This window comes from Silene latifolia, unplaced genomic scaffold (assembly GCF_048544455.1).
Source record: "Silene latifolia isolate original U9 population unplaced genomic scaffold, ASM4854445v1 scaffold_341, whole genome shotgun sequence".
Lineage (NCBI taxonomy): Eukaryota > Viridiplantae > Streptophyta > Magnoliopsida > Caryophyllales > Caryophyllaceae > Silene > Silene latifolia.
The window spans coordinates 32379-50325 of record NW_027413272.1 but is presented as its reverse complement, the minus strand read 5'-3'; positions in this window follow the sequence as shown (position 1 = coordinate 50325).

Sequence of the window (17947 nt, the reverse complement as noted above, 5' to 3'; positions counted from 1 at the left end):
GTTTGTATATGATTTAATGCCTTATTATATGTCGTATATTGTTTATGTGTTTATTATGGGTGTCATGAGCGCAATTAGGGTTTATGAATAAACCCTAGTGGCGGCATGATAGGCGGCCAAGAGTTCTCTCCAAAGTTATAGCTAAAGCTAGTATAACATTGATGATGATTCAAGCGTTATAGCTTAAGTTAATACAACTTTGGGTAGCTACTCTAGTTATGGCTGGACCTACTATAACATTGAAGTACGAGATAAGGTTATAGATGTAACTAATGTAACCCTGAGATTTATGGCTCAAGGTTATGGTTAATGCTAGTATAACTTTGAGTTTCGTATCAAGGTTATAGTTGAGGTATGTATAACTTCGAGTTATATATACTAAAGTTAATGTAGAGGTTACTATAACCTCGCATCCGGAGTTTATGTTATGGTTAGGGTTACTATAACATTGAATGGTTAATGTTAAAGTTATAGCTGAAATACTATAACATTGAATGGTTGATACTTGCTTCTCATGTTATGTGGCGTTCAGTTTCATCATGTAATGCTATGTTTGCATATATCGTTTATTACTCTTGTTCATATAATTGTAGGATAGTCGGCTATATTATTCTACGATTTGATAGTGATGTTATTCATATGTATGTATGGTCAGTTATACTGTGCATTGTTTGTGGGCTGATTGTATAGATGACGTGAGGTATCAGTTATATACCGAACGGAATGAACTAATGCAACCCTTCGGGGTCTGGTGTATGGTCTATGGTCGGGGGGGTAATGGAGGCAGTTGTTATACGCTCTATTCCCCGAGTGTCGTTCGGTGTACAGTTATTGCACCGAGAGTCTGGCCAGGTCTTAGACATATAGGCAGTGGTTATACGCTATACATAGTACCTTGGATGCAGTTGTTATACGGTCCACACCGATGGAGGCAGTTGTTATACGCTCTGTCAGTTAGAGGCAGTTGTTATACGCTCTAAGGCGTTCATTTTATACACCGTGCTTATGATTAGAGGCAGTTGTTATACGCTCTAGTAGGTTGTTGGTTTGGTCACATGTTGCGTGGTCACAGTGGTTCTATGATGTGCATGATGTCATAATGTGGTTTGTGTTATGCGTCGTCACATGTTATCTGATTTGGAGTAAACATTTCGAATACTTGTCTTTTTATGCCATTATTTTGGTAGTGAGTTGTTGTCAAGTTTTCATGAGTATAGATGGTCTCGCATGTTTACTAGTTTTGCATTTCAATTGTTAATAATTGTTAGTTATATTCAATTGTTGTAAACATGACTGGGAGAGCATCTAGTTACTCCTGACTGATTGTCGGCCCCCCTTTCAGGTTGTTCAGTTTGTTGCTGTTTGGTTGATGCTTGCTTGGGGAATGTGCGAAGCGAGCTTAATAATAAAATAGGAGTTTGTTTTTAAGTTTTAAGAACCTTTTGAATAATGTATTAGTTGTTTTGGATTTAGTAGCGAGCCGGATTGGTCAGGTGTTTCCGCCACCTTGACCCTTTTGTCAGTATCGTACTCTGATATTTACTTTATATAAGTTTTTCCTTTGTTTTATAATCCGGGTTGTTACATTGTAGGCCGATGAGACATGCTTTATATTCAGCGGCATTGTTGGTGACGGCGAAGTCTAGCTTGACCGATATTGGAACATGTTCTCCCTCTGGTGAAATTAGAATGATTCCTACCCCGAAGCCTCTCAGATTAGACGCACCATCAAAGTATAGGTCCCATGCGTCGGAGTCGGCACAAAGGATGTCTTTGTCAGGAAGTGACCATGTGTCGGTCGTAGGAACCTCGTTGACGGGATTTTCTGCTAGGAAATCGACGACTACTCTTCCCTTGATAACCTTGAGGGGTACAAACTTGAGATCAAACTCGGATAGCATGAGTGTCCATCTAGACAGCCTTCCGTTTAGTACGGGTTTTTCAAAGATGTATTTAACCGCGTCCATCTTGGAGTAGATATGGACCGTATAGCTGAGCATGTAATGCCGCAGCTTCTTTGTTGATCATACTAGGGCAAGGCATGTCTTTTCCAGTTGGGTATACCTCGTCTCGTACTCAATGAACTTTTTGCTGATGTAGTAGATGGCCCGCTCTTCGTTGCCAACTGTTTGTGCTAGAATTGCTCCCATGGCTGTGTTGGTAACAGTCAGGTATAGGGATAGAGGAATCCCCGGTTGAGGTGGCATGAGGACAGGAGGTTTGGATAGGATTTCCTTTATCCTGTCGAAGGCCTTCTGACAGTCGTCATCCCAATCGGTGTGATCGGAGGCACGAAGCTTTTTGAGTATCGGTTCACAAATCATAGTGAGCTTGGCAATGAACCGGCTGATGTATTGGACCTGACCGAGAAATCCCCGAATCTCCTTCTCGTTCCTAGGCCGAGGCATTTGTTGAAGGGCTTTGATTTTGGTTGGATCAATCTCAATGCCTCTTTTGCTGACGACATGTCCCAAGAGTTTTCCGGAGGTGACCCCGAATGCACACTTCTGAGGATTTAGTCTCATGTTGTATTTCCGCGGACAAGCGAAGAATTTCCGGAGGGCACTGATGTGGCCGTCCCGCTCTTTTGATTTGACGATCATGTCATCGACATATACCTCTACCTCCTTGTGCATCATGTCATATAGGAGAGTAGTAGCGGTTCTTTGATAGGTTGCCCCGGCGTTGATGAGACCGAAAGGCATAACCGTGTAGCAATATGTACCCCACTGTGTAGTGAACGCAGTCTTGTGCATGTCTTCCTCAGCCATTTTAATCTGTTGTACCAAAGATACCCGTCCATGAATGATAGGAGAGCATATCCGGCAGTATTGTCCACCAGAATGTCAACATGTGGCAAAGGGAAGTCGTCTTTTGGACTCGCCTTATTCAGATCCCTAAAGTCGACGCAAACCCGAATTCTTCCGTCTTTCTTTGGTACCGGCACAATGTTGGCCACCCAGTCGAGTATTCGACACTTTGATGAACCCACCTTGAACTTGTTTGTCCACCTCTTCTTTGATTTTTAGGGCTCATTCAGACGCATCCCGGCGTAGCTTCTATTTCACGCTTTTAGCCCCGGGTTTGATGGGTATCCGGTGCTCTGCAATTTCTCTGTCAATCCTGGCATATCTCGTAAGACCAAAGCGAACACGTCCTTGTATTCGTGGAGGAGGTCAATGAACTGTTGTCTTTCCGAGGGGTACAAGGTTGTCCCTATCCTAAGTTCTTGAGGTGCATTGTCGGTTCCTACGTTAATAAGTTCGGTCTCCTCAATGATGGGGGTTCTGGTTTCCCGTTTGTCAAGTTCTTTGGCTAGGTGAGGTGGGTAGTCACTCAAGTCAAATTCCTCATAGTCATTCAGAATTGCATTGCAGTTAAAATGAGACGAGTCAAAAGCAAACTTAGCGTTCATTAAGTTGACACGAGCGAAAAGCTCGGAAAAGGACAGACATCTCGTGTCGATCGAGGCGACACAACGAGGAAGTGGCCCCGGAATGCTCCAGTTCTCACCATTCATGGGAATGGGGTGACCCTAGTAGACTTAGCCTCCGAATCGCCCACGACTTTGTGATTAAACAAAGGAAGGGGACCTTGACCGGGACATCGGGAGCGTTAGAGCTACAACGACTCTTACTCCGACTCGATCCTTCTTCACTTCCCTCCTTGAACATAGGGCCTTCTCCGGTTGTTATCTTGAGAATGCGGCCTTGGTGATCGGTCCACTTGACGATCTTCCTCCGCCTTGGGTGGCTTTCTCCTGGCCGGAGATCAAGGCGGTTGGATCAAATTGATTGTCCTTCAGGCCGATGTTGATGATGTCCTCATAGTCGAGGTGTTTGACGTTATCTTCCCCAAAGAGGAGTGTGACGACTTGTCCGTCAAGGCATGGTGACGGCTTGATTCGATTGATGCGGCTTCAATGTTGTGTCGGGATAAAGTAGCGATCCCGGAAGACTTCCACCCCGGTACTTAGCCTTCACCACGTAGTCATAGATTGGCTCCGGAAAGCCATGGTAGAGCTCGGAGTCTCCCTCGGGGACAAAGTATCCGTTGAGAGTCAGATGGTAGGGACGGAGGATAACTCCGTGCCTCTTGCGTTTTCGGATTAGGAGGTTCATCTCCTGGATATCTTCGTCGGTGGGTTCGTATCCCAGCCCAAAGGGAATGTTGGGGACCTTAGCCTGTTTCAAGGGAGGCAACGGGTCCTTCAGTGGATTGAGCGGCAAACCCGAGAAATAACCCTGACGCATCATAATACGGTTGACCGTGAGGTTGGTGAACGGGTCGCAATCAGAGGGCGTCAATTCATCAGTTATGGCGTTCACGGCTTGGAAACCCCACATTTCGTTGTCGTCCTCCTCAATGGCTTGGGATGCCATCCCCTTTCTCATAATTGCTTTGATTGGGGAAGCGGGAATCGTGATCGTTTTCCCGTTGAAGGGGACCCTGATCTTCTGGTGGAGAGTTGATGTGACCGCCTTGACGGCGTGAATCCAAGGACGTCCCAGGAGCATATTGAAGGGCGCGTCGATGTCGACCACTTAAAAACTGGTTTGTCTTTCCAATGCTCCGGTTGCGACGGTCAAAGTGATAAGCCCGGCGACCTTGCGACGAGTGCCGTCGTAGGCGCGTACTCCTTGATTCGTTGGGATCAAATCAGATTCCTTGATACCCAGACTGTGGGCAGTTTTGAGAGGAATGACGTTCACGGCGGAACCGTCATCCACGAGGACCATGGGTATATTTTTCTGGAGGCATTGTACGGTGATATACAGGGCCAGGTTATGATTGGCTCCGAACGGAGGGATGTCCTCGTCAGAGAAGACGACCGGGTTATTCAGATCAGGGGCGTCCCTGGTCATGTGCGCCACAATTTCTTCGGGAGAAGTTGGAGGGCACGATTAATTTTCCCAGGCTGCAGGCAAGGCCTGCGATGCTCAAAAGACGTTATGCATCGATTTGCCAAATTGAGATTTTGGCTTTTGCTTTCGGAGTCGCTTTGATTGAGTTCTCGGGGCCTTTGGTTGAGTGTCCACCTGGGGCGATTTGGTCATTCGTTGTTGGAATGACCGTGGGATTGTTCGGATTCTGATAGGGACGTCCGGACCGGGTGAGATGTCTGTTTTCTTTCTCCCGTTTCTCCTTCCCTGGGATGATATAGACATCCTCAACATCATCTCTCCATATGCCGTTAATTTCGGAGTCTCTAGTATACCTTGGAGGGGTATTCCTCGGTGGGTAGTTCTTGTGGGGAATATTCTTGTGGGGGCGATTTTTATGGGGGTAGTTATTTTGAGGGTAGTTATTTTGAGGGTGATTTTCGTGAGGTCTATGCCGGAATGGTCATGGAGCAATCCATCCTGGGGTGGGTAGTTTGCGGGCTTGGGGAATTCTCCCTTGGGCGCGGTGTTGGGGGATTGAAGATGAGTCGACGGTGGCGTCGTCGAGTCGGGTGATTCTCTCGAGAGGTGGCTATGGCCTCTTCAACTTGTTGAAACATAGTGAGCATAGTGGCGGCACTAAACACAAACACCCCGTCTGAAGGATCATTTTCTAAAGCATTCACCTCGTCGTCAACTCAAGGGATGAGGTGAGAGCAAAGCAGGGTCGGCTCATCGTCGCCGAGATGGCGTGAATTCCCAGAGGATTCGTCTTGTTATTCGGCTTAGTTGGTGGGGGTAAAGGCAAATCTCCCTTCTCAATCATGTCTTGAATAAGGTGCTTGAGCTTAAAGCAATTTTCGGTATCATGCCATTTCCCTCGATGATACTGACATTAGGCGTTAGGGTTCCAAAACTGGGACTTCTTGGCATCGGTCGGATTCGGGGTGGGTCCGATCGGTTGTAACTTCCCCTGGTCCATGAGCCTTTTTAGGGCACTTCTATAAGTCGACCCTATGTTGGTGAACACTCTGGGCGCTCGCTTTTCTTGCGAGATGGTTCGACGAGGTTGACCTAATCAATCTTGTTCGTCTGACCGTAAGGGTGAGATCCGGTTGAGGTGGATCCCTGGTAACCTCGGCCAGTAGTCTTGGCTAAGACACCCTTCGCAGGTCGTCCTCACGCGCGTCCCCGTCCGCAGATCTTGAAAAGTCTTGATATTCGATACCTCGGTAGGTTGGCATAAACCAGGCGGAGATTGTTGACAAACTTTTCCACCAGAGTTGATTCACTCGGCTTATTGACCAATTGAGTACTCACCCTCCTCCAACGGGTTAGGAACTCAGTGAACCCTTCCTTGTCGTTTTGGGTTAGCACTTCGAGAGTATGGGTGTTGGCCTGGATCTCGACATTGTCGGCATAGTGTTTGACAAACTCAACTGCGATCTCATCCCAAGTAGTAAGGAATTTCGGATCAAGGGAGTAGTACCATTGGCGAGGAATCGGCTCCAAAGAGGATGGGAATATCCGGGTAAAAAGTTCTTGTTTGACCCCCTTAATGGCCATGTAGTCCTTGAAAGCACGGATATGGTTGAGTGGGTCCTCCACTCCCTTGAACTTAGGCACATCGGTCATAGTGAAGTTGTCGTAATCGTTATTCTTCCAAGCCTGCTTATCACTCAAGATGGATATTGTTACCCCGGGCTAGGAGTTATTCTTCCAAGAGTTTCAATCTCTTCTCGCCAATTCGAGGTGGGGTATTATGTTCCCTAGTTTCCTTGTTCTCCAGGGCGTCGATACGGGTCTCGACGCGATCTAGGGTGACCTTAAGAGCGGTAAGCAGGCTTGCTAGCTGATCAGTTGTGACATCTCTGTTGTTATCATTGTTGTTGGACGAAGCTGGAGATGGGGCCATGGCTCTGAGGCAGAAAAACGGCTCACATTACAAATCAAACCGACACGGTTCCAACAATCAATACGCATACAACACAAAGGACGAGACAAAGATTAGACTCAACAAGACGGGCGGTGTGTGTGGTACCTCGGTCTTTGACTCGATTTATGACGTGACGGTGTTTGACCGAACTTTTAACACGAGTCCAACATGACGGCGTGACGCCGTTGGACGGGTCTCGTGGTGAGACGACTCATAAGTAAACACCCATAAGTACATTTGCTTTGACTCGATAGATATGAGGCGGAATTGGAATGGTGGACTGAAGTTTTCGAAAATTGAAATTTTCAAAAAGATTCATTTGTCGCTTTAATGGGCGGCTTACGAAGATAGAAATCTCCGCAAGTCGATCAGTTGAAAAGGGTTGTCTTAAGTTTATTTGCAAAAGACGGTTTGAGTTTGAGTTGGCTCAAAAAACAGTGCATTGTTCCCCAAGTCGGTTTTTGAAATTCAAAATTGTATGTTTTGAAATCGAGTTTGAAATGTTTGAAGAGGTCTCGGGGACGGTGTATGGTCCCTGGGATCTCGAAAGTGTCTCAAGAAAAGGGTGTGCTTTTTCTCGGGTTTTGAAAGAGCCATTGTCGGCGCAAAACGGGTTAAAATCCGTGTCTAGACGCGGCGATTATAACGGCGTGAAAAGGTGATTTGAAATGGTTATACAAAATCGGGTTTGAAAATCGTCATTACGACTCTAACACCCCCTCATACCAAGGTGCCTTACCAGGACCACCCTACCATGAAAGTGTGTTACCATCTCGGTTGCCCGAGGTTAGTACATATCAATAAGCATCCGAATTGAGCACATTTATTAAAGTCTCAAAATGTAAAGTTTACATCAACCAAACTCAAATACTGTTTTAATAAAATACAACTTTAAAGTCTGATAATAAAAGAAATCCCACTAAGACTCAGACGGTGATGCTATGACTCGTGATGGCACTTCTCCTAAGACAGTCCCCAAGCTCACACTAGCAATACTGTCCAAGCTCTCACCATCCCCGAATGGATCACCGCATATTCCACAAACAACACGGGTCGGTGATTACACAAACAAGTAAGACAAACAAACGGAATAATTAATCGATCATCGTTGGTTCCCAATCCTTCATTCACACACGTGAACCGACTACACACCGAAGTGTGTAGCCCCGCTGACTACCCATCGCAACAGGTAATCCTCGCCGCCGGTGGGTGACCGCAGCCGATCCCACCTAGTCCAGCTCCTCACGAGCGACAATCATCCATGTCCCTTAATGTGCACATCCCCTCCCGTGGCGGGTTCCACGGAGGGCGAACTAGGGTGTGAAGCCACTCCCGCAAGTGACTCCACCACAATCATAAACACAAGATATCACAACCATCTCAACACCCTTACACCAACATCATCACCACAACTCCATACTCCGATGATCAACAGATAACAATAAACACAACCACATGTCTTACAATAACAAGAACCGAGTAGAAACCCTACCTTAGAAATCAACAGAGGAAATGAACTTGCACACTCAGAAAGGCTCCTCTACGAAGTCTTCTACTATAACATAATCATATCACACAATTACACATTGCACAACCCCCCATATTCCCAATTCCATAATTATACAAAAGAACCCCAACAAATACAACAACATAGGATAAAACTTACCAACAGTGGGATGAGGGTTGTACGGAAGGACTCCGAAGGTTTCGCAAACAACAAGGCAATTGGGTGATTAAGGAATGATTAGGGAGAGGTTAGGGTTAACGTAAAATGATGAAGTAGAAATGATGTTTTTGAAAACCGACGCGGGATATAAAATATATCTTAAACGCTCCATAATCAAACCGTCAAATAATACTCGCCAGACCGAATACTCGGTCGAGTAAGGTTATACTCGGCCGAGTATCCTCTACTCGGTCGAGTATTCACTATACTCGGCCGAGTATTCATACAGAACAAAACAACTCCTAACAATAGCACTACTCGGCCGAGTAGGCTCTACTCCTACTCGGTCGAGTAGTCCCCAAAGAAAATCCGTAGTGTTACAATCTTCCCCCCTTAAAAAGAACTTCGCTCCGAAGTTCACACTGTACTATCAAACAAAACACAACACTACTCCACAAGACTATACTAACCACATATAACAATACCAAGGAACTATATAAGTCACCACCAAAAGTCATTACTCCAACTCAAAGCAAAACAACAAACAAAACAAAACGCAACAAAGCAAAACAACAAACAAAACAAAACACGACCGCGACCATCTCCTACCCCTAAAGGACAACGGTTACGTCCCCCAACCAAACATACCTGATCGAAAAGGTTAGGAAAACGTTCTCGCATAGCTTCCTCGGGTTCCCATGTGGCTTCCTCCACATTATGATTAGACCAAAGGACCTTGAGTAAGACCGTTTCACCATTCCGGGTCTTATGAACCTTGCGATCAAGAATCTCCTTAGGAATCTCGGCGTAGGACAAGGATTCATCAAGCTCGATGTTCTCCATCTCAAGGATATGCGACGGATCGCTCACATACTTTCGAAGTTGGGATACATGAAAAACATTGTGTACTCTATCCAAAGCTGGTGGTAACGCTAATCTATAGGCCACCTCGCCAACATGGTCTAAAACCTCATAAGGACCTATAAACTTTTGGCTTAGCTTACCCTTTTTCCCAAACCTCATAACACCTCGCATAGGTGACACTTTTAAAAGAACCTTGTCACCAACCATAAACTCAATATCCTTGCATGTGCAAGTCGGCGTAGCTCTTTTCCGATCTTGAGTGCTCTCATCCTTTGCGAATCAACTGGATTTGCTCAACCATATCCTGAACCCGGTGTGGCCCTAAAACCACCGTCTCGTAACTATCATCCCAACAAACCGACTTGCATTTCCGCCATACAAAGCTTCAAAAGGTGCCATCCCAATGCTTGTATGATAATCGTATGTGTATGAAAACTCGATCAGATCAAGCTGTCTTCCCAATCGCCCCAAAGTCCATAACACATGCCCTCAACATGTCTTCTAAGGTCTTGATGGTCCGCTCTGTCCACGACCATCGGTTCAGGATGAAAGGTCGTATTCATCTTTAAAGTCGTACCCATCAACTCTTGCTCTCTTGCCAAAATTTGGATATGAACCTCGCATCGCGATCAGAAACGATATCCTTAGGTATACCATGTAACCGAACCACATGCCTCCTGTAACCCAATGCCAGCTGCATCTTAGACCAAGTATCCTTCATGGGAACGAAATGGGCTGACTTGGTCAATCTATCAACAATCACCCAAATCATGTTGTTACCTTGTTGTGACCTAGGTAACCCCACAATGAAATCCATGGAGATCGACTCCCACTTCCACTCTGGTACATCCAAAGACCTAATCTTACCTTGTGGTCTCCTTTGTTCACCCTTGACCTTTTTGGCGGTCAAACATCCGCTACAAACTCCATTTCTACATCTCTCTTCATGTTTGGCCACCAAAAAGTCTTCTTAAGGTCTCTATAAAGCTTGTCACCACCCGGGTGAACCGAATAAGGAGTGCAATGAGCCTCCGCCAAGATCACTCTCCGTAACTCGCATCCTCGTGAACACACCATCTCCCATCAAAACGGACACTCCCATCCGGATGAATAGAGAACCCGGAAGTCGCTCCACTCTCTACCTTTGACTTCCACTCCCGGATCTTAGGATCAAGCTCTTGCTTACTTTTGATGTTTTCATACAACTCGGGCTCGATCGTCAAATCCCCGATGGTATTCCCCTCTCGAATCATAAAGATCCCCAAACTAGACATCTCATCTCTCAACTTCAAAGAAGGACATAGGCAGACATAGCGAATGAACGCTCTTCCTACTCAATGCATCTGCAACAACATTAGCCTTACCCTCGTGATAGATGATCTCCATATCATAATCTCCAATAAGCTCCATCCACCGTCTCTGTCGCATGTTAAGCTCCTTCTGAGTGTAGATATACTTTAGACTCTTATGATCAGAGAACACCTTAAAAGTTGCTCCATAAAGGTAGTGCCTCCAAATCTTAAGAGCGAACACAATCAGCACTACTCCGGATCATGAGTAGGGTAATTCTCCTCATATTGCTTCACCGCCTTGAAGCATAGGCTATGACTTTCCCTCCTCGCATCAAGACACAACTAAGACCATTCTTTGAAGCGTCGGTATAAACCTCAAAGTTCTCACAACCCTCCGGCAAGGCTAGGATAGGAGGCGTGGTCAAGCGTTCTTTTAGGGTCTCAAACGCCGTCTCACAACTCTCATCCCAAACAAATCTGGCTTCCTTTCTCATCAAGGATGTCATAGGTCGCGCTATGGTAGAGAAATCTTTCACAAATCTTCTGTAGTAGCCGACAAGACCTAAGAAATCATGATCTCAAATACATTCTTCTGGCGATTCCCACTTGGTAATCTACCTCAATCTTACTAGGATCCACGGCTACCCCTTTCTTAGATATTACATGGCCCCGAAAAAGCCACTTCCTCTAACCAAAATTCACACTTGGATAGTTTGGATTATCCCTTAAGGTCTGCAGAAATATCCTCAAGTGCTCCTCATGCTCTTCCTTAGTCTTAGAATAGACTAAGATATCGTCGATGAAAACAACCACAAACCTATCCAAAAACGGTGCGAAAATACGATTCATCAAATCCATAAAAGCTGCTGGCGCATTGGTCAACCCAAAAGGCATCACTACATACTCATAATGACCATATCGAGATCGGACGCCTTTGTCTTAGGAATATCCTCATCTCGCTATCCTCACCGGTGATACCCCGACCTCAGATCAATCTTGGAAAACACACCTGCTCCACTAAGCCGATCAAACAAGTCATCAATCCTCGGAACGGATACTTGTTCTTCACTGCGACACGATTGAGCTCTCTTGTAATCAATGCCGACCTCATACTCCCATCTTTCTTCTTTACAAAAAGAACTGGGCTCCCCACGGTGACACACTAGGCCCGATATAACCCTTGCCTAGCAACTCATGTATCTCGCTTTTCAGCTCTCGCCAACTCTTTAGGTGTCATACGATAAGGTGCTTTAGATATAGGACCCGTTCCCGGCTTAAGCTCCACGCTGAAATCAACATCTCTCTTGGGAGGCAAACTTGGTATCTCCTCGGAAAAACATCGTCGAACTCTCTAACCACAAATATCTCAAAAGCCGTCGGTGCCTCTACTCAGTGATCTCTCACATGACAAAGAATCAAAGGACACTTCTTCCTCAAACATGACTTTAAAGTCATCACAGCTATGAACCGACACTTAGGCTTTACCACAAACCCTCTATAGGACACTCTAACACCCTTGGGACCCTTTAAAGACACTCTCTTTTGACGGCAATCTATCCTGGCATCATACTTACCTAACCAATCCATCCCGACAATCACCTCGAACCCATCCATAGGAAACTCTAACAGGTCTACTGGTAGGTCTACCCCTCCAACTACCATGGATACTCCCCTATACAGCTTGAGACATGGCACGAGACTCCCAAGGTATGAATACATCATCTTTAACAACCTCAAACTTTCCCAAACCCATAGACATAGCATGACTCTTGGACACAAAAGAATGCGTAGCCCCGGAATCAAACAAAACAAAGGACGGTACATTATGAACAAGAAAGGTACCGGTAACTACATGAGCATCATCTTGTGCTTCCTGCTTGTCCATCATGAAGAGCTTTCCACTGTTTTTCTGTCCTCCACCCTGAACTGAAGCATTGGAGGTACTTGGCTTAGCCGAATCCTGAGTGACGCTGTTGTTACGCGCGATAAGATCCACCACCACCGCGGTTGTAACCGCCCGGTTACCCCCCGTCACCTCTGTTGCCCCATGAACCTCCCGGTCGGTTACTAGCAAAACTCGAGTCGGCCCAGAAAAAATTCCCGATCGAGCTCCTGAACCATTGCCGGGCTTGTAGCTCGTGCATTCCCGTCTTTTGTGGCCTATCCCACCACAGTTGAAGCACGTAAGGTTGGTGTTGTCACTTACAGCCCGACCCCCATTCTTTCCCACCACGAGAACCTCCAGAGAAACCACTCCACTAGAAAAGCCTTAGCATGGTTGAAATTCTCTTTCTTGTTGGTTGGTCGATCGTTGTTTCCGCCATCAGCCTTTCCCTTTTCTCAGCAGTCCTCTCCCTCGATCTCTCTTGAGAGATCTACCATTCTCTCACTTGACCCGCTCTCAAGTACACTTCCTTGAGGTCAGTAGCAACCCCGGCTGGCATACGACTCACGATCTTAGCAGATAAACCCCTCTCAAAACGAAGAGCCAAACCTCTCTGTCCTAGCTGCATATCTTCAACATAACGGGATAGCTCCAAAAACCGATGATAGTAATCGTGATCGTCATCTCCTCGGTCATGGTGAAGGAATCAAAGTCGGATCTCATCTTGTGTCGGATATGCTCCGGCACAAACTGCTCTCTCATAGCACTCTTCAACCCAGACCACGGAATAGCCCCTTCCGCCTGGTAGTAAGCTCTAGCATCATCCTTGACATTCTGCCACCAAATCAGCTTCACCTCTTAGGTAGTATACTACCTGCTCAACAATCATGTCCTCGGGGCACTTAACCATTTCCATGAGAGCTTCAATCTCACGGTGCCACTTCTCGAGCAGCTTTGGTTCACCTACCCCGTCATATGTGGGAGGGTGGAAACGAGCAATGTTGATGCTAAGCTGGGTTGCATCCATCGACTTCTCGTTCCCTTTTCCCACATTTTTGAGAGCTTCAAGGAGAGCCTCTTGTTGCTCAATCATGCGAGCAACCTCATCAAGAGTCATCTCGAAGCTTGGATCTGCGGAGTTCTTTTGGGCGGCATTTGAGCTTGATAAGACATAAGGAAACGTAAGCACAAAAGCCTACGGCTCAAAATATAACGATCTTCCGCCATAAGAACACTCGGCCGAGTATAAACACACTCCTATCGAGTAACGACTACTCTGGCCGAGTATCTTTGATACTCGGTCGAGTATCATTGATACTTCGGCGAGTATTCGACTCCAGGCGAATGTCAAAACTCAAAAACATCACTCGGTCGAGCAAAACAACACTCGGCCGAGTATACGCTACTCGGTCGAGTACGCTTTCTTACTCGGTCGAGTTACCACATACGAGCTACTGCTACTCACTTTGTAAATCAATACTCGGTCCGAGCTCTTGGTTACTCGGTCGAGTGCTCCCTGCTCGGCCGAGTACCCGCTTCGCTCAGCCGAGTTACAAGATAAACGGTATACGATAAAGTTCCCCTAGCATGCTCACTATTCCCCTTTGAAACGCATACTATTACGAGTTTAAATGCCATGTTATAATCACATCAGCATGCAATTCATACATCAAGAACTTTAATGCCACATTAGAATCATATCAAAGATACAATTTGTACATATGCTAAATCCAACATGACCAACATTCACAACCCGTTTCATCTACCATTCCTCCCATCACAACATTTAAGAACTTCAACACACATATTTGCAACTATCAACTTTTACCAACATGCATCTCCACATACATGCACATACAAAACCTAGCTCTCATCACACTTCCCCATGTTACTGGCTCGAGTTAGTGAGGGCCAATTTGCGACTCGGGACGTCTCCCGAGTCTTTGCGGTAGCTCCAAACAACTCTCCCCGGGTTCATTTTACTTAGACTCCCTAGGTTCATTATATTCATTTGTTTAGGTGCCGGAATCTTGGGCTCTGATACTACTTTGTAACACCCCCTCATACCAAGGTGCCTTACCAGGACCACCCTACCATGAAAGTGTGTTACCATCTCGGTTGCCCGAGGTTAGTACATATCAATAAGCATCCTAATTGAGCACATTTATTAAAGTATTGTAAAATGTAAAGTTTACATCAACCAAACTCAAATACTGTTTTAATAAAATACAACTTTAAAGTCCGATAATAAAAGAAATCCCACTAAGACTCGACGGTGATGCTATGACTCGTGATGGCACTTCTCCCAAGACAACCCCCAAGCTCACACTAGCAATACCTGTCAAGCATGCTCACCATCCCCGAATGGATCACCGCAGATTCCACAAACAACACGGGTCGATGTACACAAACAAGTAAGACAAACAAACGGAATAATTAATCGATCATCGTTAGTTCCCAATCCTTCATTCACACACAAGAACCGACTACACACGAAGTGTGTAGCCCCGCGAACTACCCATCGCAACAGGTAATCCTCGCGCCGTTGGTGACCGCACCGATCCCACCTAGTCCAGCTCCTCACGAGCGACAATCATCCCTGTCCCTTAATGTGCACATCCCCTCCCGTGGCGGGTTCCACGGAGGGCGAACTAGGTGTGAAGCCACTCCATGGTGACTCCACCACAATCATAAACACAAGATATCACAACCATCTCAACACCCTTACACCAACATCATCACCACAACTCCATACTCCGATGATCAACAGATAACAATAAACACAACCACATGTCTTACAATAACAAAGAACCGAGTAGAAACCCTACCTTAGAAATCAACAGAGGAAATGAACTTGCACACTCGTAAAGGCTCCCTACGAAGTCTTCTCCTATAACATAATCATATCACACAATTACACATTGCACAACCCCCATATTCCCAATTCCATAATTATACAATAACCCCAACAAATACAACAACATAGGATAAAACTTACCAACAAAGTGAGATGAGGGTTGTATGCTGAAGGACTCCGAAGGTTTCGCAAACAACAAGGCAATTGGGTGATTAAGGAATGATTAGGGAGAGGTTAGGGTTAACGTAAAATGATGAAGTAGAAATGATGTTTTTGAAAACCGACGCGGGATATAAAATATATCTTAAACGCTCCCTAATCAAACCGTCAAATAATACTCGCCAGACCGAATACTCGGTCGAGTAAGGTTATACTCGGCCGAGTATCCTCTCTGGCCGAGTATTCACTATACTCTTCGAGTATTCATCGGCAGAACCAAAACAACTCCTAACAATAGCACTACTCGGCCGAGTAGGCTCTACTCGGTCGAGTAGTCCCCAAAGAAAATCCGTAGTGTTACAACGACGGCCTAGAAAGGCGTGTTGAAATGGTTATACAAAACCGGGTTTGAAAATCGTCATTACGACGGCCTAGAAAGGCGTGTTGAAATGGTTATACAAAACCGGGTTTGAAAATCGTCATTACGACGGCCTAGAAAGGCGTGTTTGAAATGGTTATACAAAACCAGGTTTGAAAATCGTCATTACGACGGCCTAGAAAGGCGTGTTTGAAATGGTTATACAAAACCAGGTTTGAAAATCGTCATTACGACGGCCTAGAAAGGCGCGCAACGGTCAGGGAAAGACCGAGGTTTTGAAATGGCCATTATAACGGCGCGAAAGGGTGATTTTGAAAGTTTGAAAATGACACGGAAGGACTTATGATCAAGTAGCACATAAGCACTCACAGTTCATTATATTATGCATTATGCTGACACGGGTTTTGGCTTAAAAGGGTGGGTTACACACCAAGCAATCAAACCCCGATTTGCGAGAGGGATACCAATCCAAACAAAATGTGTAAGAAGGGTGCCCTAGCCTCGTGCTCGAAAGTGATGAAAGCTCTTTGACGAAACAGAAATGTGTTACGTCAACGGTATGCTTGACTCAATCGGGATTCAAAACGCGGGGATGAGAAAACTCTCGCCGACGAGACGAGCCAATTGGTCGAAAAGGGTTAGGTTGTGGGCCCGGACAAGGAACCCGACCGTGACCGTAAAATCAATTAATGCATTCAAACCAAGACCTCGTTCGAGTCTCACCATCTAGGGATCAGAAAGACGTAAGTGTCCTAGTTATCCCCAGCGGAGTCGCCAATGTGTGGACATGGCCCACCTGCAAGCCCACTTCGATCTGTGGATGTACAACGGTCTTTTTGAAAGCCACGCTTCATGGCGTAAAATGCTTTCGACCGGATCGTTTTTAGATCGGTCGGTTTCGTCTCGGTTAGGGTCTCGAAACGATTAGAGATGTTCGGAGTCGCCACCAAGCATTTGTGAGATGCCTGGAACCCGTTCGAAATCCACTTTATACCTCGGTCAAATCGAAGCACAAAGCAGCGTTTGACATAGGTACTAAAGATAAGGAAATCCTCCCTCTTTAGCATCCTATCTCTAGAATGACTCTCGTACGCCCTGGATAAGGTCGTTCACTATCCAAAGTTTCTGAGTAAGAGGTGAAGGTACGTATTGGGAAGCCCTTTAATCAGACACCCAATCCCGCCCGCGTTTAGCGGCCTCTACTGATCGATCTTGGTTGGTTGAATGCAAAAGTTGATAAAACGGTTTAAATGCATGAATGCGCATCCAATGATTCAAACCTAACATGTGTGATCTTTCTAAGTCGGTTGATTTAATCCAAGTATCAAGTATAAGATGTCGAGTTGGATTAATTGTTGATTTGCATGCAAGACGGAAATTAAACATCCATTTACCGTGTTAGGTTTAGGGTGCATAACATGATCCATTTGTCTTAGTAAGGCATTTTGCAAGTGTGGTTTCGAATAGTCATCCTGACCCGTCCTATATCCAAGTTAACCGGAGTCGGGATCATCCTAGACTAATGCTTGGAAGGAACATGCCCTGTGCACGATGGACATATGAGGCGCGAGCCGCCAGGCGATACAAGGGGCCTCCTCTGGTTTTGAAAATGAGAAATGGGGGCTGTTTAGGCGCGGTTAGCCCACGTTTATGTGCCGTGTTCCGACCTTTTAGAAAACGTTATAAAACGTATTGAAAATGGGTATTTGAACCCGGTTTGATTTGAAGGGGTTGTTTAGACCGCATTTGTTGATTTGAAGAACTAGACTCGAATAATCATCATTATTTTGATAATATTCGGTGTCGGGTTCGATTTGACGAACTTGACATGAATAGTTTTGAAAGTAATTATGGACTAATTGTTTTGAGTCCATTTGAATGTAATTAGTCGATACTCATCATCGCATTGCAGGTTAAAATCCGGCATGGTATGTAGAACCAAGGATGACTTTGTGTTGGTGACTAATATATTTGTTTGAAAATGTAAAGAAATGAAATAAAAGGCTTTAAAATACCTTTTAAATGT